Source organism: Phragmites australis, chromosome 2, assembly GCF_958298935.1.
Source record: "Phragmites australis chromosome 2, lpPhrAust1.1, whole genome shotgun sequence".
Classification (NCBI taxonomy): domain Eukaryota; kingdom Viridiplantae; phylum Streptophyta; class Magnoliopsida; order Poales; family Poaceae; genus Phragmites; species Phragmites australis.
The window spans coordinates 30,609,368-30,616,197 of NC_084922.1; the positions used below are offsets into that span (position 1 = coordinate 30,609,368).

Below are 6,830 nucleotides of genomic sequence, written 5' to 3' on the forward strand. Positions count from 1 at the left end.
GAGACAGGGGCGGTGGTGGAGGGGTGCGAGAGGAAGGGGAGAAGCTGAGAGGGACGAAGACGTGGCGGATCGCACCCTCCGCTCCAGCGTGACCATCAACCTTCGTCCATACAATCCTAATCAAAGCCATAACGGCGGGGAATCGGATCCTCTGACTTCACTGACAGGTGATTTCAAACCTCCGTGGATCGTTGGATCGTGGATGGATGGACCAGATGTACTGCTACAATGTAACATGAATAGTAAAAGCGATACAACAAACTAATAGAACCGGCACTACAGTATTTTGCTACAGTATTAACGTCAGAAAATATTTATCTACTCACAAATTACTGTTCACTCATGACTCGTACCCCTGAAGTCAGGGATCCGGATCCATAACGACAGACCCGTATTGGTATCCGTCTCGTGCACAAGTAAAATTCTCGATCCACTCACGCATGCCGTTTCTGTGCTTCGGTGCAAAGTTTAAATCTGCGGCCTACCTGATAATCCTAAACTCTAGCGCTTTTAGTACTTTCCAGTTCAAATCCTAAATTCGAGGAAACAGGATAAGGCCAACTCCAACAGCATCTGTATCCAGTCCAACAGCAACAGTGACGCTACAGTGTTGCGGAAAGAGGGTGGGGTCTGTATTTTTTCGGACTACTGCAGCAGCACGTATCACTGTAGCAACACTGTCACAATGGCTGACAGTGGGCTGGGAAAAACGCGTCGGGTACTGTAGTAACACTGTTTATAGAGGCTGGCAGCATGTCAGAGAGGAAAAAAAAAAGTAGAAGATAGAAAATGTGGTAACTGCTGGAGATGGAAAAAAAAATAAGAGATGCTATAATAATGATAGAGGATGCTATAATAGTATTTTTGAGGATGAAAATTTAAGTAACTCCTGAAGATGACAAACACTGGATCCGCGAGTCCAAATTTATCCCAATTAATTTTAAAAAAAATTTATCCCGACCAAATCTGCAAGACCCTCTTCCCCTTCCCTGCGGTCTACGGACAATCCAATCAGGCAGGCAACGAACCCAGTGCGCCACCTCTCCATCGATCTCTTCCTCGTCGAGCGGCTCACGAGGGAGATTGAAGATGGGGGGATGCTGCTGCTGCTGCTGCTGCTTCCCCGCCCACAAGCCCCCGCGGGAGAACCCTATGCAGCCGGCTTGGGAGCCGCTCATCCGGTGCGGGCCGACCGCCTACCATCACCCACCACCGGTGATCACCTACAGTGAGGTCGGTCTCACGATCCCTGGAGTTTTCTTGGTGCGCCTGCATTGCGTTGTTTCACTCGTGGTTGTGGCTGACCATTGGTGACTCGTGGTTGTGGCTGACCATTGGTGACTCGTGGTTGTGGCTGACCATTGGTGACTCGTGGTGGATGCTGATCCTTGCAGGGGTTGAGCGCCGTCGATCGATTGAAGGCTGGGTTCAGGGCTTTCAAAAGAACGGTCTATGAGTGAGTATGCTCTGATGCCCACGGAGTGTGATTCAGCTCGTTCTTGTGATTTGGTGGTTGTTGGCAGTCAGAATCCGATGCTGTTCGGGCTGCTCAAGGCTGGTCAGTCCCCAAAGGTATGTGCCACCGGATTGATTGCTGAAAAAACCCACCTTTTGTTGTTCAAGTACATACAAAATGGGCTCTTGTAAATTCATTATGTATCTGCTAAGCACTCTGGTAGTTCGACAAACTGTAACTTTTAAGAGATTCTGGATCAGCTTTTCTTTGGTTGGGGGTGGGGGGGGGGGGGTGGTTAGATCAACATGTTTGATAGATCTGTGGATATTCTGATAATATTCTTGATCTTTTGCTTTTCTCACATTTGAACAAACTTTATATGATGTGACCACAGACAACAATTAATCTGCATGTATTCAGTTTAGAAGAAATAGGTAGTAGAAAGGGCAATGTAGATAGCATTAATGTTGCGTGATGTGGCCCAGACATAGTTAAGCAGGTCCTATTTTAGGGCAGTTTGTGCTGCTGGGCCATCATCAATTTCGTCAAGCAACATAAGTTTGGAGGTCTTATCACAATACACAGAGTGTTGGTTTTCTTGCTCGGGTCTTTGGCAGACTTCTCTCTGATAAGAGAGGTTCAGATAAAGAGCAGAAAGCCAAAACAGGCAAACTTTCACATGGAGCATTTCCATACAGTAAGATGCCTGTGAGATGTACTGGTTAGCATATTCCTTCCTCGCTCCTTGTCAATAAGTATTATGCAACTCTATCCAGCAAAGATTGTGTCTGTATAATATCAAGTCCCTTGTAAAATTCAGGTTCTTAGGAGTTATGAGTGCTCTTTTTTTCTGACTTAGTGGCTAATCTGTCCTTGCTTGCAATACATGGTGTTTGCATGTTCTGTGTCGCGTGTGTGCCCGTCAGTGACCCTCGACCTGAAGCCAGGAGAGGCCTTTACTGTCCGCAATATTGCCAGCCTGGTCCCAGCATACAACCAGGTTCATGCTTATTTAGATTCTTTCATGTTTTATATTCGTGAACTAATAATTGTGGCCTGCATTCTTGAAGGTATAATCAACTAACCTGCACGTTCATGTTTGACTACAGAAATTGCACTTCACTATTGGGTGATTTGGGTCAACCATTGAGTTCGCTGTGACCATCCTCAAGGTGAACTTCTCCTGGCTGACTTTTAGCATCTTTCCGTTCGAAGGCACGAATTTATATATTCTTGATCAGTAACACAACAGCTCAAAGTTTCTTTATACAATCTATTATTTGCCACAGTAGCCTATCTATTTAATAATTTGCTGTGCATGTGATTAAAAAGAAGTGGTGAAGAATATTGTCTTGCTACATGGTTCAGACTTTAGAGTAGCCATATGGGCTATCACTTTCATGCAGAAAGTAGCACCTCCTGTAATGTTGTCAAATGGAAAAAAGACTGTTTAATATTTAGACCTTTTTGGTGGCCCAGCTAAAGAATAGGTGGATCTAAGACTCATGAGCATACAAAGCACTCTCATTAGGAAAATTTATTGCATGCAGTCGGGCTTCACCCTGAGCATCCTTCATGTATTTTGGTCCATTATCAGTGAATGTTGTAGGCTTGTAAGGAAAAAATAATCGCACACATAGAAACAGTCAAATTAAATATTTGTGATGCACGAAGCTGTTTCACTCCTCGTATTGTTAGTCTGATTTAAGAAGGTCCGTAAAGTTCATGTGTCAGATGGTTATAATATGAAAGACTAAGCCGTGATTTGCAAGCTCATAATTTGTTGTTTGGAATTGTTATGGTTGCCTGATATCCAAAGGGGTATAGAATAATTCTGCAATAGTACGATACTGTCAGTTACTGTAAGCTCACATAAACTTACCCTAATACAAATTATCAGAGATTATATTCTTTTATCCATGAAAAGCACAGGTTGACAGATTCTCAATTTAGGTTATTGGCCACAGCTGTTGTGGTGGAATCAGGGAACTCCTCTCTCTGAAGGAAGATGGACCTCGCACCTAGTAAGTAAACGTCTCAAATATTGATCCAAGTTGGTCTAGATCCAGTATCTTCACTAATGAAAACAAACCATGCTAATTGTATTCGACCAGGGATCCGAGTAAATGAAAGATTCAAGAGTTGACTTTAAAATTAGCTACAGTATTGACATTGATAAGCTTCTCTCCCAGAGTCTCTTATTTTATTCTGAATTCTCTTGTTCATTTGATCACGAAGCCGCTTCATTGACGACTGGTCAAGATTGCTCTGGCCACCAAGAAGGTAGAGAGAGAAAACGCCTTGTTGTCTTTTGATGACCAATGCATCTTGTTGGAAAAGGTATGGTTGTGGATTTTGAGTCTATGAAAAATTAATGTTAACTACTTCAGTTTACTGATCGATTTATCTCTGCTAACCACACTTACCAATATTTTCCGGATGCTAGCTACTAGTTGTTTGACAATCAGATGACGCGCTGATGTGGCATCTTTTGCGTTTCTGAATGGTGTTGCAGGAGGCTGTCAATTTGTCCCTTAGAAACCTGAAGACTGGGCATTCGTCATGGATAGATTGGCGAAAGGAACACTCAAGTTGATTGGTGCCCGCTACGACTTTGTCAATGGAAGCTTCGAGACATGGCACACCTAAAGGCTAAATTCCTTTTTTTTATGGAAATACGCCCTCACGGGCTATAGCTCTGGATTAGTCTAGGATCCACCGTACGGGAGATTGCAGTTTACATAAGGGCCAATTACAAAGCTGCAAATTATAATCTAACCCTTATAACTAATGAAAAGGACATAGAATAAAATAAATATTACAACCAAGTCCTTCTTCATCCTCAGCGCACGGCACCGATAGTGAGAAAGGAGATCAAGCCGACATTGCACAGTGGCTCCTAGGTTCACGGAACCGCCCAGGGCGTTGCGGGAGCTGCTTCTTTGGCAGACTTGAGAATCCTTTTTGCAGACTGCAACAACAAATCCAATCCATAAAAAGCGGAGGTTGTAAATGCTTATCGGAGATCAGCAACATCTACCCGACATAGAAGCAAGTCACTGAGCTTTACAGATGTTGACAACAGCAACAACTACCTTAACTGAACCTTGAAATTCGGTGAATTCTAAAGATCCAAAGCAGACAAAGAGAAGAAGGGGGAGAAAACCATGCACGTCGAGGAGGAATCTGATAGCGGAATCAAAAAGCATACCGCTTACACCCTTAAAGAAGAGCAGAGGAGATAATCCTTACCAACTCCGGTGGCCAACAACGAACAAATCACCAGCGACAACAGTGATGGGTGGCATGGGGAGGGGAGAAAGGTCCATAGAACCTAAAAACTATAGATCTATTTATAGCTGTACAGGGATGGATTCCTCACCTTTTGGATCGCCGGTGGATAGCCGGAGAAGGCGGGGAGGGGCTGGATCCGTCCAGAGCAGGGAGACCACTGGAAATTACCGTTGGATACTGTAGCAAGAGAGAAGGATCGAGAGTCAGCCTTCAGTAAATTCCTTAAAGTAGCGGGGATGTGGTTGTATATAGCCCACCTTCACTCTTTTAGAAGTGAGGCAGGCGTTGCCTCGGCGTGCATATGCAATGGACTTTTTTGAATTTGTGTTATGGGTACACTGGGTATGTTGTGACATTTTGTTTGAATGATTTTAGCAGTACTACAAATTGTTGCAACATATTCGCAAGGCGAAAAATCAAGCGTAAACTGTTGACAAATGTGGAACAAGGTAAACTGCTCCGACTCCAGAAATGACCAGATGATTGTTTCTTTATTTCCCCAAATAACTGTGCAGATGAGCTATTTTGTTTTAGTAACAGTAAGCATTAACTTGAGTGCTCAGCTCCATATATTTGCTGACCAAATGCATCAACTTGAGTCACAGACGTGATATTAGCAACCAAAGAATGCTAACACCTTTCCTTAGCTGACCGGATGTTAGTTCTTTAATGCACGCACAAGAGACTAGTGCTACGGGTGCTCTGGTTTTTAGGTTTCTCTCCACCGCTCCTCCTTTCTGTTTCCATTCCCCCTCTCTTCCTCTAGATGATCCTTGCCCATGCCTTCACCTTCATCGTCTCTGGCGAGCTATTCTGCGTTCCCTCACCCCACCTCACACTTCTCCTCCGTCTCCAGTGGCTCCTGTCATTGGATTCGCCGTCGAGGGCCGTGCCTCGCTAACATGGGCCTTCCCCTTGCCTCCTCTACCTTAGCACCACCCTCCTACCTTCCGCGGCTCTAGCGGTGCACTGCCACCTCGCCACGCATCTGCCCACTTCCGATCCAGCCTCTAACCCAAACTATCCTCTAAGCCCGACACAACTCATCCCGAACCCTAACTCGAGCCACGACATCGTAATGGCGGGTAACAAAGCGACGATTTTTTTAAAATATATTTATTTTTATCAATAGTAAAATATTAGGCCCACATTTGCAAAATTCACAAAAGTAGACCATAGTCACCCAACCAGGGGGCGACACAGGGAAACTCGCACTTTGTTTGGGCTATTTTTCCAAAAGTTAGAAAAATATTGCATTCCTTTGCTCAGAACTTGAAACAAAAAATTCTGAAAAAATCAGTATTGTAGATTATGCTATCTTTAAGTGTTTTAAAAAAATTCCAGCTCAGGCAGTAAATTGTACAATTAGAAGAGAAGAAGACAAATTTCAATGAAGCAAAAAACTTGTCTTTTTTACTTCTTGTTGTAGAAGCCATTATTTAGGCTGAAATTTGGTGGAGAATTTGAAGGTAGCATCCTCTACACCACCAATTGTTTTTTTTAACTAATTGGTTGGCGTTTTGAAGGTTAAAAACAAAGGCACACAATATTTTTGTGAGTTTTGCAAATATCACCTAAATATTGGCAATTTTTGCAAAGTCACCTAACTTCGGGTGATTAGGGATTATCTCCTGTTGGTTGGGCGTGGGTAAGAGGGATCAATTTTTATAAAAATTTCAAATGGGGTCTAAATTTGTAATATTAATAAAAACATAATTATATTTTTAAAAACCGTGATCAAATATAAGAACATGCACGACGCCCATGCCCCAAGGTACAACAACCATTGCCGTTGGCATAGCTGCTGCCTTCTTTTAGAATTCTTGTTTTTTGTTTTTATGCGGCGCCCTCGCATTGACGTCGCGGCTTCCAAAATTCGCGTGCCCACGGCCCACCGAAAGGATAAAGAACACACTCGCACCTTTTTATCATAGCTTACATGATTACATCCAGAATGCTACGAGATCAAGGCCCAAGTTCGGATGTTGATGAGCCACCTGGTACGAAATTGATACGTAAACCCAGTAGCGAACGTCATAAGTTCTCCAGCCTTATCCCCTCGCCTTAGACGCCCTCCCGG

At 43.6% G+C, this 6,830-nt stretch overlaps 1 pseudogene; it reads left to right on the forward strand.

The window, feature by feature from the left end:
* The first annotated feature begins 2,342 nt into the window (after positions 1-2,342).
* On the forward strand, positions 2,343-6,246 carry LOC133905245 (carbonic anhydrase, chloroplastic-like; annotated as a pseudogene).
* Positions 6,247-6,830: the final 584 nt, after the last annotated feature.